At 37.2% G+C, this 18,072-nt stretch overlaps 1 long non-coding RNA gene across 1 annotated transcript; it reads right to left on the bottom strand.

Moving 5' to 3' along the window:
* Nucleotides 1–14,586: 14,586 nt before the first annotated feature.
* LOC139893790 (uncharacterized) lies at nt 14,587–15,071 on the bottom strand. Its single transcript, XR_011774709.1, has 3 exons — nt 14,960–15,071; nt 14,782–14,874; nt 14,587–14,671 (listed from the first exon to the last, which is right to left on the bottom strand). It is a non-coding gene; the product is annotated as an uncharacterized lncRNA (long non-coding RNA).
* Nucleotides 15,072–18,072: the final 3,001 nt, after the last annotated feature.

Below are 18,072 nucleotides of genomic sequence, written 5' to 3'. Positions count from 1 at the left end.
CTTTTGCCTTTGCTTCTTCATTCATACTCCAAAGAGGGATGACTTCTCGTATGGTGTCTTTGGAGTATTGAGTGTTAAAACACTAATACTCAATCATATCTGAAATTTAACATCTACGAACATCTAAACTCTCTGTAATTTCATCTCTCTTAATTGATACCAATTTACAAGATACAACGAGGATATTTATAGACCCGAGATACAAGACCTTACTGCCCAATAAATGCAGCAACCCAACTAACTACATTAATTGCACCGTCCCAACTAACTACATTAATTGCACCGACTACCTACTAACATTAAATGTGTATTCGTATGTCTTATGTATTGTAACACTCCCCCTCAAGCTGGAGCATAGATATTGATCATGCCCAGCTTGTCACAAAACTGACGGATACAATTTCTAGGTAATGCTTTGGTGAATAAGTCAGCCAACTGTTCATTACTTTTGATATGAGGTGTTTGAATAATTCCTTTTTCTAACTTTTCTCGAGTAAAATGACAGTCAACTTCAATATGTTTGGTCCTTTCATGGAAAACGGGGTTGCTTGCAATATGAATAGCTGCTTTGTTATCACACCACAGATTCATTGGTTCGGACTGAGCAAAACCGATCTCGCTAAGAAGGTTACGAACCCAAATAAGTTCACAAGTTGTCTGGGCCATGGCTCGATACTCAGATTCCGCACTTGAACGAGATACCACATTTTGTTTCTTACTTTTCCAAGATACAAGATTTCCTCCAACAAAGACACAATAACTGTAACATCCCGCGTTTTTCCGTTAAATTTATTTTTAACACTGTCTTTTTTTTTTAAATAATATCTTTCGTTATTTGTATTCGTGGATTCCGTTAACAAACGTTCATAATATTCTCGTTATTTAATTATAACATCACTCGTTTACTCGAGCGTTCTTAAAATATTCGTTTGGTTAATTCCCGCACCCGCTTTGAAACTTGAGGGACTAAACTTGCCAAGAGGGCAAAGAGATGACTAGGTCAACTAGTCAACCTTCACCCTCCTCCATTCAATCACCTCCACCTCTCTCTCTTTCTCTCTAGCAAGAACACACACACAAACACCCAATTCAATCATTCATCATCTAAATTCAATCTTGGAAGCTCACAACAAATCCGATTACATTTTCGTGATCCTCTCTTCATCCTCTACATTTTGATACAAACTTCATCTCGTTTGGGTAACATTTCTAAAACTCTAGATTTCTTTAAATTCGTGTTTTTGACTTGAAATTGTGTTAGTTAGTGTCTATGGCTCGTGTCTAGCATGAATATATGATTTACTTGCTCGATTTGTTGTTTTGAGTAACTAGTTTGAACATTTGAAATGGGTTTGCTTAATCCTTGATTTTGGATGAGTTAATGTTGTTAGATTGTTAAAGTGCATGTTTTAATTGTGTTACTAGTATCATTAGCCACATTTTGATGTGTAGGTTGATTAAGAAAACTTCAAAAACCCGATTAATGATTTTGTGATGTTTGACTAGGGTTTGATAGTTCTTGACATGAACTTTTGATGCTTGAATGCCATGGAATGTTAATTGTTAGTGATTAGTTGTAATGTATGCTTAATTACCTTCGAAACGGCATATCGTATGTGTGAATTGGATTTCCGAAACTTAAAATGCAATTGATGAACTTGAAACTTTGAAAATGGACTTTTAAACGATCACTTGACGAGAAATCGGTTATGGAAAATGTTGTTTTTGTTTGATGAAACATGTTTAGTTGTGTTCCTTGTCAAAAGAGCTTTCCAACGGTATAAGATACGCTTCCTAATTGTTTACGGTTTGAGTTTTGCGTTTGTTTGAAATTTTACCAAGCCTTGAACAAGTGAAACAGGCCAGGGACCAGGCCACGGCCATTGTCGCGCCGCGGAGCAATTTGTCGCACCGTGGCCCAAAGGGTGATTTTAGAACATGTTTTTCAAGCTTTCTGACCTTCAACATAGGCATTTGTCGCGCCGCGGAGCAATTTGTCGCGCCGTGACAATTGCCTGTTTCATCCGAACTTCAGCAAACTTGTTTTGGCCATAACTTTTTGACCGTAACTCTGTTTTCGATGAATCAAATATCGTTGGAAACGTAATAAGATTTCCTTTCTAATGGTAAGGTTTTGAAATGTCAACTCAAACTTTATTACAATCGTTCTAACATGCTTTTATACTTGATTCTTGCATGAAACTTGACAACGTGATTCACATGCTATACTATTCGAGTCGTAACGAGCCATAGGACTAATTGAACACATTTCACCCAACCATGTGTCGTAACCGGTTAATTGATACAATTTACTTGTTTAGGTCAAGACTAAGCAACTTTCATGCACACGTTTACTTTGTGAAGTACCTTTATACTCGTGCACTCGAGGTGAGATCATAGTCCCACCTTTTCAACAACTTTTTATACTTTTAAATTGTGGGCTGAGAAACATATACTTTGTTACATTTTGTACTACTTACTTTTATACTTTGAACACAAGTACAAGGAAAACAAACATTCTACAGCGAGTTTAGAACGAAAATCCTCAATTCGATTATCATTAGTTACACTTGCCGGGTGTAAGCGAGAACTTATGTTATATGGCCATATGGGTTGACAACCCTCATCTTTGACGGTTCGCTACCGTCTACGGATGAAATATATTTTCGAGAATCAGTGTTTGTTCTAGCACTAAGTGATGGGGTATACAATGGAAGGAATGTTAAGCTTTGATAATTGGGTGCTCGCGAACCAACTTTTGGAATGCAACTTTTGGATGATCAATTTATGGAAATACTAAATCTTGTGGTTCAAAATATAACGTTTACTAATACACCTATGATTTCACCAACGTTTTTCGTTGACAGTTTTCTATATGTTTCTCAGGTTCATACATGGCTATTTGATACATGCTTCCGCGTACATTCATACTTGCTTGGGGTCAAGCATACATACATGCATACGCTAGTGATAGCACCTTTGGATTCAAACATATTGTTTACATACTTACGCTATTTATAGCAACTGTGATTTTAAACTAATTATGTCGCAAGATATTTCCTTTGTACTTTACTACTTTTGTAAACTTAAACTTGTTGTCGATCCGTTTGGTGAACTAAACTTTGCAAGTCATGCACGTTTCAAATGAACGCGACATAATTTTGGTCAAACGAGTCTCATATAGGGACTATGACCACGCAACGGGACCTAAGTAGCGGCGCCGTCAATGACGATTTGGTCGGGTCGTTACAGATGGTATCAGAGCTGGTTTAACCTTAGCCGTAAAGGTAGTCACGCGCGCCGGCTGTTAGGCCGGGCACTCATACGGACTATGCTTTTTGGCGGGTTAATCGTAGAGGGGGTTCTCACAGTGTTACCTGTGACGAAGCATTGGCTCTTACCCCTTGCGATCCCTTGGAATTTGAGGGTTGGCAGTTTGGCAGAAATGCGGGCCGTAAAATCAGTGTCTGAGGTACACTCAGTGGTCACCAAGAGGTTAGCTGGAAAGGCACTGGGTGGGTTTCTACCCCATCTGTCGTTACAGATGGTATCAGAGCATTGGTTGTAGGGAACTAGGACGTGCATTAGTGTGTCTAACAGAGTCGTTAGGACGCATTAGTGAGTCTAGACTACAATCGGATAGTTAGCATTTGCATTCTGGCATACATTTGCTATAGATAGCACTTACTTGACTACTTGTGCATTATACTTGAATCATTCTTAGGCAAACTTTTTAATGGTACCCAACCTTCATCATACGAACTCGTATTCCGCCACTTTTTGGTAACACACGTAAATTCATGATTCATACACGTATGGATGACGACGAATTCATTAGTCACACTTGTTCGGGAACTCTGTCTCCCGAATTGTTATTTGCCACCGTTTCAACTTACTATCGGTTTCCCACTGGTGTTTCTTACTATCTACTTTTTAGTGTTACTACCATCACTACTCTAGGTGAGTATCGTCATCAACATTTATCACTACGGTTGCGTACTACTCGTTATCATGACTCGTTACTCTTTTCATACCTAAATACATTATTGTTTGAATCGAACCGATTTGACGTTAACAATCGTTTATACATTTCCCGCGGGGAAACGCTTCTTTAGAGTTGTAGAAACTATTTCGATTTAATACGAGTCACGTTTGAGACGTCGTTACATTTTGTTCATTTTAGATTTTCGCGATGACACGAACTTGAATCTATAGAGTGATGTGGGAATGGAGGTATGAGTTAGCGTAATATAACGGCACTCGATCAATGTGGTTATATTACGGTAAGACATACCAAAGTTCTAGTGACGCGTGATGGTGGTTAGACTCGATCAACCTAAACACCACCATGTGCCATGTACATGACTTCATCCTTTCAGGTTTGGACATCCGAAAACTCCGAGAATATTTATAACAACCATACCGGGGACACACCTTCGATTTTTGTCGAACTATACTTATGCTTCCGAATGAATTACCGATTCCATTCGACTTCAACCGTATGTCACACGGGTATACTAGCTCGTCCTCGCGCAGTCTTATTGACTAACTACAATTTACTCGTTATGCTCACATCGGGGCGGAAACTTCTCTTGCATCACCCTCGTACTTCCGGTTCAGGAGGTCCTTATTCTAAATTCTCAATGGAGAGCGACTCTTCACGTCATACAAGTATTCGCCGCGAGGGTGGATAGTCCTAACAATCGTTTTCAAAACCCGATAAGAACTTGCCCCGACGAACGTTTTTGGAAACCGATAAATCTTCTGCGACGCGAATTTTCTTGAGAAACTTGTCCTAGCTAACGTTTTCAATTCCTAGCAAACTTGTTCAATATGCCTTAGGGAAATGTACCCCGTTTCGGATCGAGATCCTCGTTTCACTTCTAGATTTTGGAGTACCTTACAAAAAGCCTCGGGACCGCGTTTAGACATGAGTACCGCGTACCATCCACAACCCGACGGACCGAACAAACATGCGATTTAAACCTTGGAAACCATAATACAAGTTTGTATTACCAACTTCAAATTTATTTGAGAAAAGTATTTTCCTTAAACCGAATCCTCGTACTACAATGATTTTCATTCGAGTTTTAACGTCACTCCTTTTGAAACCACATGTGACCGGAAACGTCATTCTCCTTTTGTCGAACCAAGTAAACGATGATCAATTCACCGGGGCCGAGGTTATTCGTGAGCAACCGAGAAAATTTAGTCATATTCAGGTAAAACCCTACGCGACTCGTAATCACCAAGAGCTACGCCGATGTTAGACGTAAATATTTCAAATAAACCGCGTCACGTTAAGAGTCGCACCTTGGAAAAGTGCAATCCGTTTCGGGAAACGTAGGAAGCTAAATCCGCGATATTTTGATCCTTTAAATTCTTGGGGTGTTTTGGACCCGTCGCTAGCCGTTTAGACTTTTCCGACTCATTTTGGGTCTCCGTTTATCCTACATTCGATGTATCAACTCAAAGACGTGTTTTGCGAAACGAGAACTTGTTATCTCCTTTGATGAACTCACTATCGACGATAACCCTCACTTCCTAGGAGGACCGGTTGAAACCATAAATCGTGAAGCCAAACCCTAAAACAACATATGATCCCGACAGTCAAAATTCGTTGAAATACCCTAGGACGTACTTCTCCCTTATTCGTAGAATTTACAACGCAAGATCTCGAGTAAGATTCAACAACTACTACTTCCAACTAAATTTCGGGACGAAATTTCTTTTGAGGTGTGGATAATGTAACATCCCGCGTTTTTCCGTTAAATTTATTTTTAACACTGTCTTTTTTTTTTTAAATAATATCTTTCGTTATTTGTATTCGTGGATTCCGTTAACAAACGTTCATAATATTCTCGTTATTTAATTATAACATCACTCGTTTACTCGAGCGTTCTTAAAATATTCGTTTGGTTAATTCCCGCACCCGCTTTGAAACTTGAGGGACTAAACTTGCCAAGAGGGCAAAGAGATGACTAGGTCAACTAGTCAACCTTCACCCTCCTCCATTCAATCACCTCCACCTCTCTCTCTTTCTCTCTAGCAAGAACACACACACAAACACCCAATTCAATCATTTATCATCTAAATTCAATCTTGGAAGCTCACAACAAATCCGATTACATTTTCGTGATCCTCTCTTCATCCTCTACATTTTGATACAAACTTCATCTCGTTTGGGTAACATTTCTAAAACTCTAGATTTCTTTAAATTCGTGTTTTTGACTTGAAATTGTGTTAGTTAGTGTCTATGGCTCGTGTCTAGCATGAATATATGATTTACTTGCTCGATTTGTTGTTTTGAGTAACTAGTTTGAACATTTGAAATGGGTTTGCTTAATCCTTGATTTTGGATGAGTTAATGTTGTTAGATTGTTAAAGTGCATGTTTTAATTGTGTTACTAGTATCATTAGCCACATTTTGATGTGTAGGTTGATTAAGAAAACTTCAAAAACCCGATTAATGATTTTGTGATGTTTGACTAGGGTTTGATAGTTCTTGACATGAACTTTTGATGCTTGAATGCCATGGAATGTTAATTGTTAGTGATTAGTTGTAATGTATGCTTAATTACCTTCGAAACGGCATATCGTATGTGTGAATTGGATTTCCGAAACTTAAAATGCAATTGATGAACTTGAAACTTTGAAAATGGACTTTTAAACGATCACTTGACGAGAAATCGGTTATGGAAAATGTTGTTTTTGTTTGATGAAACATGTTTAGTTGTGTTCCTTGTCAAAAGAGCTTTCCAACGGTATAAGATACGCTTCCTAATTGTTTACGGTTTGAGTTTTGCGTTTGTTTGAAATTTTACCAAGCCTTGAACAAGTGAAACAGGCCAGGGACCAGGCCACGGCCATTGTCGCGCCGCGGAGCAATTTGTCGCGCCGTGGCCCAAAGGGTGATTTTAGAACATGTTTTTCAAGCTTTCTGACCTTCAACATAGGCATTTGTCGCGCCGCGGAGCAATTTGTCGCGCCGTGACAATTGCCTGTTTCATCCGAACTTCAGCAAACTTGTTTTGGCCATAACTTTTTGACCGTAACTCTGTTTTCGATGAATCAAATATCGTTGGAAACGTAATAAGATTTCCTTTCTAATGGTAAGGTTTTGAAATGTCAACTCAAACTTTATTACAATCGTTCTAACATGCTTTTATACTTGATTCTTGCATGAAACTTGACAACGTGATTCACATGCTATACTATTCGAGTCGTAACGAGCCATAGGACTAATTGAACACATTTCACCCAACCATGTGTCGTAACCGGTTAATTGATACAATTTACTTGTTTAGGTCAAGACTAAGCAACTTTCATGCACACGTTTACTTTGTGAAGTACCTTTATACTCGTGCACTCGAGGTGAGATCATAGTCCCACCTTTTCAACAACTTTTTATACTTTTAAATTGTGGGCTGAGAAACATATACTTTGTTACATTTTGTACTACTTACTTTTATACTTTGAACACAAGTACAAGGAAAACAAACATTCTACAGCGAGTTTAGAACGAAAATCCTCAATTCGATTATCATTAGTTACACTTGCCGGGTGTAAGCGAGAACTTATGTTATATGGCCATATGGGTTGACAACCCTCATCTTTGACGGTTCGCTACCGTCTACGGATGAAATATATTTTCGAGAATCAGTGTTTGTTCTAGCACTAAGTGATGGGGTATACAATGGAAGGAATGTTAAGCTTTGATAATTGGGTGCTCGCGAACCAACTTTTGGAATGCAACTTTTGGATGATCAATTTATGGAAATACTAAATCTTGTGGTTCAAAATATAACGTTTACTAATACACCTATGATTTCACCAACGTTTTTCGTTGACAGTTTTCTATATGTTTCTCAGGTTCATACATGGCTATTTGATACATGCTTCCGCGTACATTCATACTTGCTTGGGGTCAAGCATACATACATGCATACGCTAGTGATAGCACCTTTGGATTCAAACATATTGTTTACATACTTACGCTATTTATAGCAACTGTGATTTTAAACTAATTATGTCGCAAGATATTTCCTTTGTACTTTACTACTTTTGTAAACTTAAACTTGTTGTCGATCCGTTTGGTGAACTAAACTTTGCAAGTCATGCACGTTTCAAATGAACGCGACATAATTTTGGTCAAACGAGTCTCATATAGGGACTATGACCACGCAACGGGACCTAAGTAGCGGCGCCGTCAATGACGATTTGGTCGGGTCGTTACAATAACCAGTTGTAGAGCGTTTAGTTGCAGGATCACCATTATAATCAGCATCAGAAAATCCCTCAATAGTGTGATGACCATGATTCTGGTATAAAAGACCACGACCAGGTGTACCTTTTAAGTACTTTAAGATATGAGTGACAGCATCCCAATGTGAGGTTCTCGGAGATGACAAGAACTGACTAACAACACTCACCGGGAAAGCAATATCAGGACGGGTGAGTGTAAGATAATTTAGCTTGCCAACAATCCTTCTATATTTTTCTGGGTTCATAAGAAGTTCTCCTTCGTCAGTTTTTAATTTTACACTAGGTATCATTGGTGTTTCACAAGTTTTTGCATTAATCATCCCAGAATCACTGAGCACATCAAGGCAATACTTTCTCTGAGATAAGAAAATACCTCTTTTATTTCGAGAGACTTCAATACCGAGAAAATATTTCAAAGGACCAAGGTCCTTCGTTTGAAATTGAGTACTTAAGAATGTTTTTAACTTGTGAATTCCTTCTTTATCACTCCCAGTAATTACAATGTCATCCACATAAACAACAAGCAAGATGCACCCAGAGTTTGATGAAGCGAAGAATACGGAGTGATCATATGCACTTCTTCTTAGGCCAAAGTTTCTAACTACCGCATTGAATTTTCCGAACCAGGCACGAGGAGATTGCTTCAAACCGTAAATTGCTTTTCGTAATTTGCATACTTTACCAGACTCCCCCTGAGCAACAAACCCAGGTGGTTGCTCCATATAGACTTCTTCTTGCAAATTTCCATGTAAAAAAGCATTTTTCACATCAAGTTGGTGAAGTGTCCATTGATATGTAGCAGCTAAAGAAACGAATAATCTGATAGATGTGAGTTTAGCAACAGGAGAAAAGGTCTCAGAATAATCCACCCCATATGTTTGAGCATATCCCTTAGCAACTAAACGAGCTTTCAACCGTGCCAAAGAACCATCAGGATTAACCTTTACCGTGAAGACCCACTTACAACGAATTGCCTTTTTAGAAACAGGTAAGTTAACTAATGCCCAGGTACCATTATGATCGAGTGCATTCATTTCCTCAATCATAGCAGTACGCCATCCAGAATGAGCCAAAGCTTCACCAACAGTTTTCGGAATGGAGACAGAGTCTAAAGTGGCAACAAAAGCACGAGAAGAGACGGACAATTTATCATAAGAGACAAAGGAAGCAATAGGATAAGTACACTTACGCTTACCTTTTCGAAGAGCAATCGGTATATCAGAATCAGAATCGGAAGATTGGGTATCATGAATATCACTAGAAACATTACTCGGTGACTCACCGGAAGGATCTACCGACGATGACTGTGGCTCAGGAGCGGGCACTGATGTAGGACGGGGTCGTCGACTGTATATATATTGAAAATGGTCAGTTTGTTCTGATGGTGTGGGCTCTGGTGTGGGATCTGATGTATGATCTGGTGTGGGATCTGGTGTGGGAACTTCCATGCTATATCTCAATAAGTCATCACTCTCCTCATGATTGCGAGAAATGGTTGTAGGAAAGAACGGTAATTCTTCTTGAAATGTGACGTCTCTGGAAACAACATAGCGTTGGAGAGTTGGTGAAAAGCATCTATACCCTTTCTGAAGACGAGAGTATCCTAGAAAGACACACTTAATAGATTTAGGATCTAATTTGGTTAGGTGAGGTTGGGTGTCTCGAACAAAACAAGTGCTACCAAATATCTTAGGCTCGATTGGAAACAAGGATTTTGTAGGAAATAAAATACTATATGGAATATCACCATTAAGAACTTCAGACGGCATGCGATTTATAAGAAAGCACGCAGTTGATACGGCATCAGCCCAAAAAGGTTTTGGAACATTCATTTGAAATAATAGTGCTCGGGCCACCTCAAGAAGGTGTCTATTTTTCCGTTCCGCAACCCCATTTTGTGCTGGTGTATCAACACATGATGACTCATGCAGGATACCTTCTTGTAGCATATATGATTTAAAAGACTCTGAGAGAAATTCTTTTGCGTTATCACTTCTCAGAGTTAGAACAGAAGTATGAAATTGTGTTTTTACTTCAGCAACAAAGGAACAAAAATGATTAAACACTTCCGAGCGACTTTTCATTAAATAAAGCCATGTAACACGAGAGTAGTCATCAATAAAAGTAACAAAATATTTAAAACCAGATTTTGATGTCACAGAACACGGACCCCAAACATCAGAATGTACTAATTCAAATGGGGACGCAGCCCGCTTATTGACTCTAGGACTTAAGTGGACTCGTTGATGCTTAGCGAACTAACAAGACTCACAATATAAAGAGGATAAACCGAAAAACTTAGAACATAGTTTCTTCAGATTCTGTAAAGAAGGATGACCTAACCGACAATGCATCATAAGAGGAGAGGATGACTTTGAGCAAACTAATGATCGGGGAATTTTTGTTGTAGTTTCAAGTATGTAAAGTCCATCAGATACCCGTCCTTTACCAATAATCTGTTTCGTCGAGAGATCCTGAAAGATACAAGAGTCAGGAAACAGTAAGGCTACACAATTTAAGTCACGAGTAAGTTTGCTGACGGATAGTAGGTTAAATGAGAAATTAGGCAGACACAAAACGGATGATAAAGATATAGATGGGGTGAGGTTGATAGTGCCGGAACCAAGAACAGGGGAGGTGGTACCATTTGCAATTGTGACATACGATGAGTGAGTATTGAAGTCGGAGTAAAGATGGTTATTACCTGTCATATGATCTGAGGCACCAGAATCAATGACCCATTTGGAGGCTGATGATAAGAGACACGTGTCCTTACCTGTTTCGGCAAAAGCAGCGGTTGAAGTAGTAGGTTTCACAGATTCACCATTTGCAACAGTTGAAGATGCAGCATGTGCTGAAAGATTATTCCTCATATTTTGAGTTTGCAATTTCTTGCAAAATCGTTTAGTATGTCCAAGTTCATGACAATAAAAACACTCCACACCAGAATTAGTGGGTTCTTCCGTTGTTCTATCAGTATGGCCTCCTCTTGAACTTCCTCGATAACTTCCTCGATAGCCTCCACGAGACCTCCCTCCTCCTCTAAATCCTCCACGACTGACAAGAGCAGTGTTGTGCTCAGAAACTTGAGGTGTTTTAACATCCTCGTGACGGAGGACAGGAGCAAATGTTTCTTGAAGAGAGGGAATTGTAGACTCGTTCAAAAACTGGGACTTAATAGCATCATGTTCTGGTCGTAAACCAGTTAGAAAGCTCATGACCGCTACTTGCTCACGTTATGTCTGCATAGTCTTAATATCAGCACTCAAAGGCATCACAGAGTTAAACTCCTCATATGTTTTCTTAAATTCCATAACATAAGCCATTAAAGATCGATCGTGTTGTTCACCGCGATGAAAAGATTTGCACACATTAAATATTCTAGAGATATTGCTCTTTCCAGAATATAGAAAATCGAGATACTCCATAAGCTCTTTTACATACTCACAATGATTTACCAACGAAGTAACCGAAGATTCAATGGAATTCATAATTTGAAGAAAGAGTCTGGCGTCATTTTGTAGCCACAGATCCCGTGTATCATCTTTAGGAGGTTCGGAAGTAAGATGAGAAGCTTTTCCCATGCTCCTAAGATATACACGGATTGTCTTACTCCATTCAAAGAAGTTAGACCCATTAAGTTTATTGTCGGTCAAACGGGCTGCAATAGGAATAGTCTCGCTTAAATTACAATCTATTTTCTTTTCATCGCTCATTTTTTTTTTTTTTTTTGGAAATAAAATTAAATTAAAATTAAAATATAGCTTAAAATAAATACGTAGTATTAAAAGATACTGATATACTTTAAATTGATGGTGGGACTGCAAGTTGGTATACTTTAAGCATTTTTTTTTTTTTTTTTTTGGTAAATAAATAAATATCTATGATATAAACCTTGCACATTAGGAGTGGAATATAATAAGAGGTAGAAAGAGAACCCTCCCAAGAGAATCCAGACAGAAAGAGAGAACCAACCACACAGAAAAAAAAAAAAACCGACAGAGAGAATCACGAGCAATCGGAGAAATATTCCGGACAGATGATCGGAATCACGAGACTGATGATCGGAAAAGAGAACCGGCGGTGGAGAGTTATCCACGCGCCCTCACGCGCCGGCGAGTGGGCGGCGACTGGCGGTGATAGGCGGCGCGTGGGATGGCTTACGGCGGCCGGAAATTTTTCGTATTTTTCAGATATACAATTCGGGACCTTCTGGGACGTTTGGCGGGGGTGGTGAGATCTGAAAGTGACTTCGAAATGGTTCAATTTTGGAGACAGAAGTGATATTGACAGTGGGTGGTTATGGTGGTGGTGGTGACTTACAGACCAGACTCAAACACTCATAGGTACGCTCTGATACCATGAAATTTAACATCTACGAACATCAAAACTCTCTGTAATTTCATCTCTCTTAATTGATACCAATTTACAAGATACAACGAGGATATTTATAGACCCGAGATACAAGACCTTACTGCTCAATAAATGCAGCAACCCAACTAACTACATTAATTGCACCGTCCCAACTAACTACATTAATTGCACCGACTACCTACTAACATTAAATGTGTATTCGTATGTCTTATGTATTGTAACAATATCCTACATAATTGTTAAAAAATATTGTTATATGTACTATCTATCTATACATTATTATAAAGCGCGTGCCAGTAATCTTACGTGTCAATTTCTTAATTAATCTGAATTAAATTTGTACGCGTGTCATTTTCTTAATTAAATAGATTAAATAATTAATTTTTTATATGGGTTAAAATTTACATACCATACTTATCATCAATTATATTTGAACATTATTAAAGAATAACAAGTACTCCGTATATAATTGTGGATACGTAATTGCCATTTATATTTTGATTTTGGAATAACAATCCAATACTATACATACTAATAATAATTTAAATTATTAAATAATTCGTGGACTTGAATATTAACGGAAGGGCTCATAAACGTATCACTATATGTATTATATCTAATGTTGTGATCGCATATTCGCATTTAGTTAAGTATGTCAAACGTTTTGACATTTAGGGCACAAAATATAACAGACGGGCTCATAAAGGTAATATTATATGTTTTCTTACCCCATTGTTATCGTATTGGAATTGTATTATATATTTGATTAGTATCAATACTAACGTTATCAAAAGCTAATTTATTCAATTGTCGTGCGTTGCACGGGCTCATAAAACTAGTAGAACTTATAAAAATAAACCAAGTGTTGATCCGCTCAACTACCTTCTTTTGATATATTTTTGATAATAGAGGTTAACTATTAACCGTTGATATAGTGCTTTAAATGAAATAAAGTAGTGAATAGAATTTGATACGTATGTGAACTTGTATCCAACTGTCCAACCATAGTACTTGTAAGAATCTTACAAAATAACATAAAAGAATACGAAAAAAAACAATGATTGGATTGGATACAACCTGTTCCAACATTGTTTCAAGAACAGATAAATATGATATATTAAGGCATAAAAAAGGCAAAGATTACCATACTGACATTATGAATAGAAGATAATTACTGCACTCATAGTCGAACGATACCTTCTTTTGATAGATTTTTGAAAACGAAGTTCAAAAAAGATTGTAAGTATTGATATTGCGACTTAAATGAAACAAAATTGTGAATAGAAGATGGCCCATTGAACTTGTATCCAACTGTCCTTCCAAAGTACTAAATAGCTTTACATAATCTGAATAAGAACATTGCTTTGCTTACAAATTGTTCCTAAATTGTTTATAAAACAGTTATATACGAAAAACGACAGCATAAAGAGAAGATAACAAGCCATCAATTACCGTATTTTAATATACTTTTGATAACAAAGTTCAACTAATATGCAAGAAAAATTCAATAGTCCATCCGAAGTACTTAACAACATTTTACTAAAACGCTAAAAAGAATCCGAAATAAACATGGATTTGCTTACAACCTGTTCCTAGATAGAAACAAATAAAGAAAATAATCAAGAACCAAAATATTGAATACCGAGCGATTAGTAATTAATTAGTTGTAAAAAAACTAATCTTGTTAATAGCATGAGAAAGACCCTGGTTCAATCTTGTTAATAGCATCAAAGAATCAACCCAAGTCTAAAGCAGAAATAAATTCTTTAGCAGAGCATCAAAGGATTAACTTCGATTATAATAAAGATCGAATAGATTACAAAGAAGTTCATTGCATGATACATACCTGATCTGTCATCATCAGCAGATGAGTCCTAAATCTTTATCACCAACAGATAATAAAACTCTAAATTTTGATTAATCAGATACCGAAACCCTAAAAATAAAGATCAAACAGATAACAAAGAAGTTCATTGCATTATACATACCTGAACTGTAATCATCAGAAAACTTCAATAAATAAGTCCTAAATCTTTATCACCAACAGATAATAAAACCCTAAATCTTGATTGATCGGATCCCAAAACCCTATAAAAAATAAAGATCGAATAGATAACAAAAAATTCATTGCATTATACATACCTGAACTGTAATCGACTTCAATAAATGAGTCCTACATCTTTATCACCAACAGATGATAAAACCCTAAATCTTGATTGATCAGATACCCGAACCCTGAAAAAAAATATCAGGAAAGATAAGCTTCAAATTACTACGCGTTTATTGAGTATGAACTTGCATATTTATAGCATGATGTTACCGTTGTTAAACGTTAGTCGAACCCGGTGTATCTTTTTAAAAAAATGAATTTTAATAACCTATACCGTTGATCAGATGATAAAGACTTACGAGCACATTTTTTAAGAACGGTCATGTAAACAACAACAACAACAATAACAACAAAACACAATAATGTATGGGAGATATGAGATGTAGACAATTATTCCCCTATCCGAAAATAAAAACAAGTCATTTCTCTACCCAGAGTGAAAACAATCTCAAAAGTAAAAAGTCATCCCTCTCTTTATTCAACGGATAAAGAGATTACTTCCGAGTGGACCTCCGGCCAATAGGTCGGAAAAGATTTTAAAAAAAATTGAATAAAATTAAAAATAAAATTGAGACGCCATGAAAATGGTTAAATCAAATTTCCATGGGTTTTAAATCCTGCCTGAAGTTTAATTTAGGCTCTAAGAGTCAGTCAAGTCGCCAATAAATCGACATTTGCTGTCAACTCAATAACTAGAGCCGTTGTAAACATCAATGATAATCGCTTTAAACAACGTTTTTTTACGTCAGATCTAGAGGGTACTTAACCACCTCCGCGATCATATATTACTCACACACACGTTAGAAAACCATGGTATGAATTTCTTTCAATATCTCATATTCTATTCCATTAAATGTGGGAACTCTCGTTAGCCTGCTGAGTGTAAACATGGGATAAAAAATGTGAACAAAGCTTTGCAATATTTACTCTTTCGGTTGATATGAAAATGGGAAAACGCCTCATACATGAATTTATGGTGAACGAAATGCCTCGTTATCCAGAATTCATTGGGTTCACAAAGATGGACTTATTTCAGACAGTAATTTAAAAAGCTTATTTGAGAATACAAAATGGCTTAATGTATTTGAAAAATGTGATGTAGGCACCGTATGAGCACGTCTACCCGTCAATGAGTTAATTTTTCTCTCCGTGGTAGTGACTCGCAGATACCCACAGCTTGCAGATAAACCCGAAGGTTTAAAAAATATATATATTAGCTAAGCTGTGGGCACGGATACCCATGACAAGCGGGTAAAACCCGCTAATAATAACGGATTTACATTGAAAATATAAGCATATTAATGTGTAATTATATATATTTATGTGGGTTAACGGAAGTGAGTTGCTCATACGGGGTATCACTTATTCGTGGGCCGCATTTTTGTAGGTAAGAATGATCTAACCGAATAATCGATGATAGGATGAACCGGACTTGTGTTTGACACAATTCCCTTAAACATATTCGACGTCTGTTTCTAGGGTACACCGGTCCGAATCAGCGTACTGCCGAACTTGAACACTTGCCTGAAAGGTAACCGGATCGGGAAGACCTTGTTGTGGGTGAGAGGAAAAACTAATTGAGTTTGTGCTCTTAGTTTTTGGTGTATTTTTCTACAAAGCCTAAGACATTTATTTATAGTGAATACTATATCCTTAGGTTTGCTCTCACAACAGATGTGGGACAAAAACCAAAACTTCTGAATTTTGCACCAAACTAGGAACTTTGAGATTCGATATCTCATTCACCTTTAATCTGTTTTGGACACACCTTAGTTCATTATAAAGCCCTCGCAAGAGACTACAAAACCCACTAAATCATCATTAATATTGACTACTCTATCATATATTAATTAGTGTTCAAAGTTGGTGAAAACGCACTTAGTCTACTGGCTGTGAGTAAACGGCGATGTCTTTGAACTCGTCTGCCGTTTGTGTAGGTGACAATACGCTTCACACAAGACTCTCTCTGAGAACATCAAGTCCTCATAGTTATGTTCGTTATGGTCATGAACATTAGCCTGGTTATGATAGAGCTTATTAAGTATTGTGCCCCAACAATACCCTTCGAAGCGACCCCACTTCTCTCTCACATAGGTGATTCACCACCGAATTGCTACTGATTAACCATGCATGGTTATTTCAGTTGAATCATTAAAATCCATTGGCTTATCCTCTTACATGTCACTTTTAGGAATGGACTAGGAAGTCTACTCTTAATTAGTAAACCCCCTTTAAAAGGTGTAGGGGTTGCTAGTTTAGCAATTAACTCCCCCACAGTGACTTCGTCAGTTAATACAAGTAGGTTGTCATATTCAACTCAGATCTTGGGATCTCCAGTCAACTGAGTTAGGTTTTCCTTCAAATAAACTTAGCCTTTCAAGGGTTTCAGTCTCATTCCCACGCACGACTCGTACACTAACTCTTTGCTTAAGCCTTTTGTCAGCGGATCTGCAACATTATCCTTTGACTTCACATAGTCAATAGTGATAATTCCTCTAGAGATTAGTTGTCGTACTTTATTACGTCTATGTCTCATATGTTTATTTATACCATTACAATAACATAGTAATTTACATTAGAGTTACATGCTTAGTTACAAATCCAAATTCAAATATAAAACATGAAATACATGGAAAGTTCACACTTCTGTAATTAAATTCCTCCTTATTATTCATCGAACAAACTGTTGTCTGCGTCCATTAAAGATTCCTATCAAAATCTGTAACGACCCGTCAAAATCGCTATTGACGCGGTACGTTATTCATTAATTTCATAGTGAGGTTTTGACCTCTACATGATACGTTTTGTAAATATTGCATTCTTTTGAAAAGGCACACCATAAATGAATATCTATTCCAAGGTTTTTGACATCTGATAATTTCTACATATAGACAATCACCGTAAATAATAGTTTACAATAATACATCCGTTGACAATGCAGTCAAAATAAGATACATGGTGATGATTTTGAGAATGCAAAGTTTTCTCGAATAAAGCATGTATGACTCCATGCACATAGCTTGTATAACGTATAAGTAAACAGCGGAAGACTTCTAGGAACCTGAGAATAAACATGCTTAAAATGTCAACACAAAGGTTGGTGAGTTCATAGTTTTAATATTGCGCATAATCTGTATATAAAGGTGGATCACAAGATTTCAGTTGTTTCATCCAGAAACGTTTAACAAAATATTCTACAAGATTGAGCACCCTGGTAACTAAACTTTAACGTATATAAAATAAGTACCCCTGTTTTAACATACATGCAACCAACATGTGTAATACACGCAAACCAACGTGTACTAACCTCAAATAGCATACGT

This window comes from Rutidosis leptorrhynchoides, chromosome 2, assembly GCF_046630445.1.
Source record: "Rutidosis leptorrhynchoides isolate AG116_Rl617_1_P2 chromosome 2, CSIRO_AGI_Rlap_v1, whole genome shotgun sequence".
Classification (NCBI taxonomy): domain Eukaryota; kingdom Viridiplantae; phylum Streptophyta; class Magnoliopsida; order Asterales; family Asteraceae; genus Rutidosis; species Rutidosis leptorrhynchoides.
The sequence above is the reverse complement of the archived record's forward strand: the minus strand, read 5'-3'. Positions and strand labels throughout refer to the sequence as shown.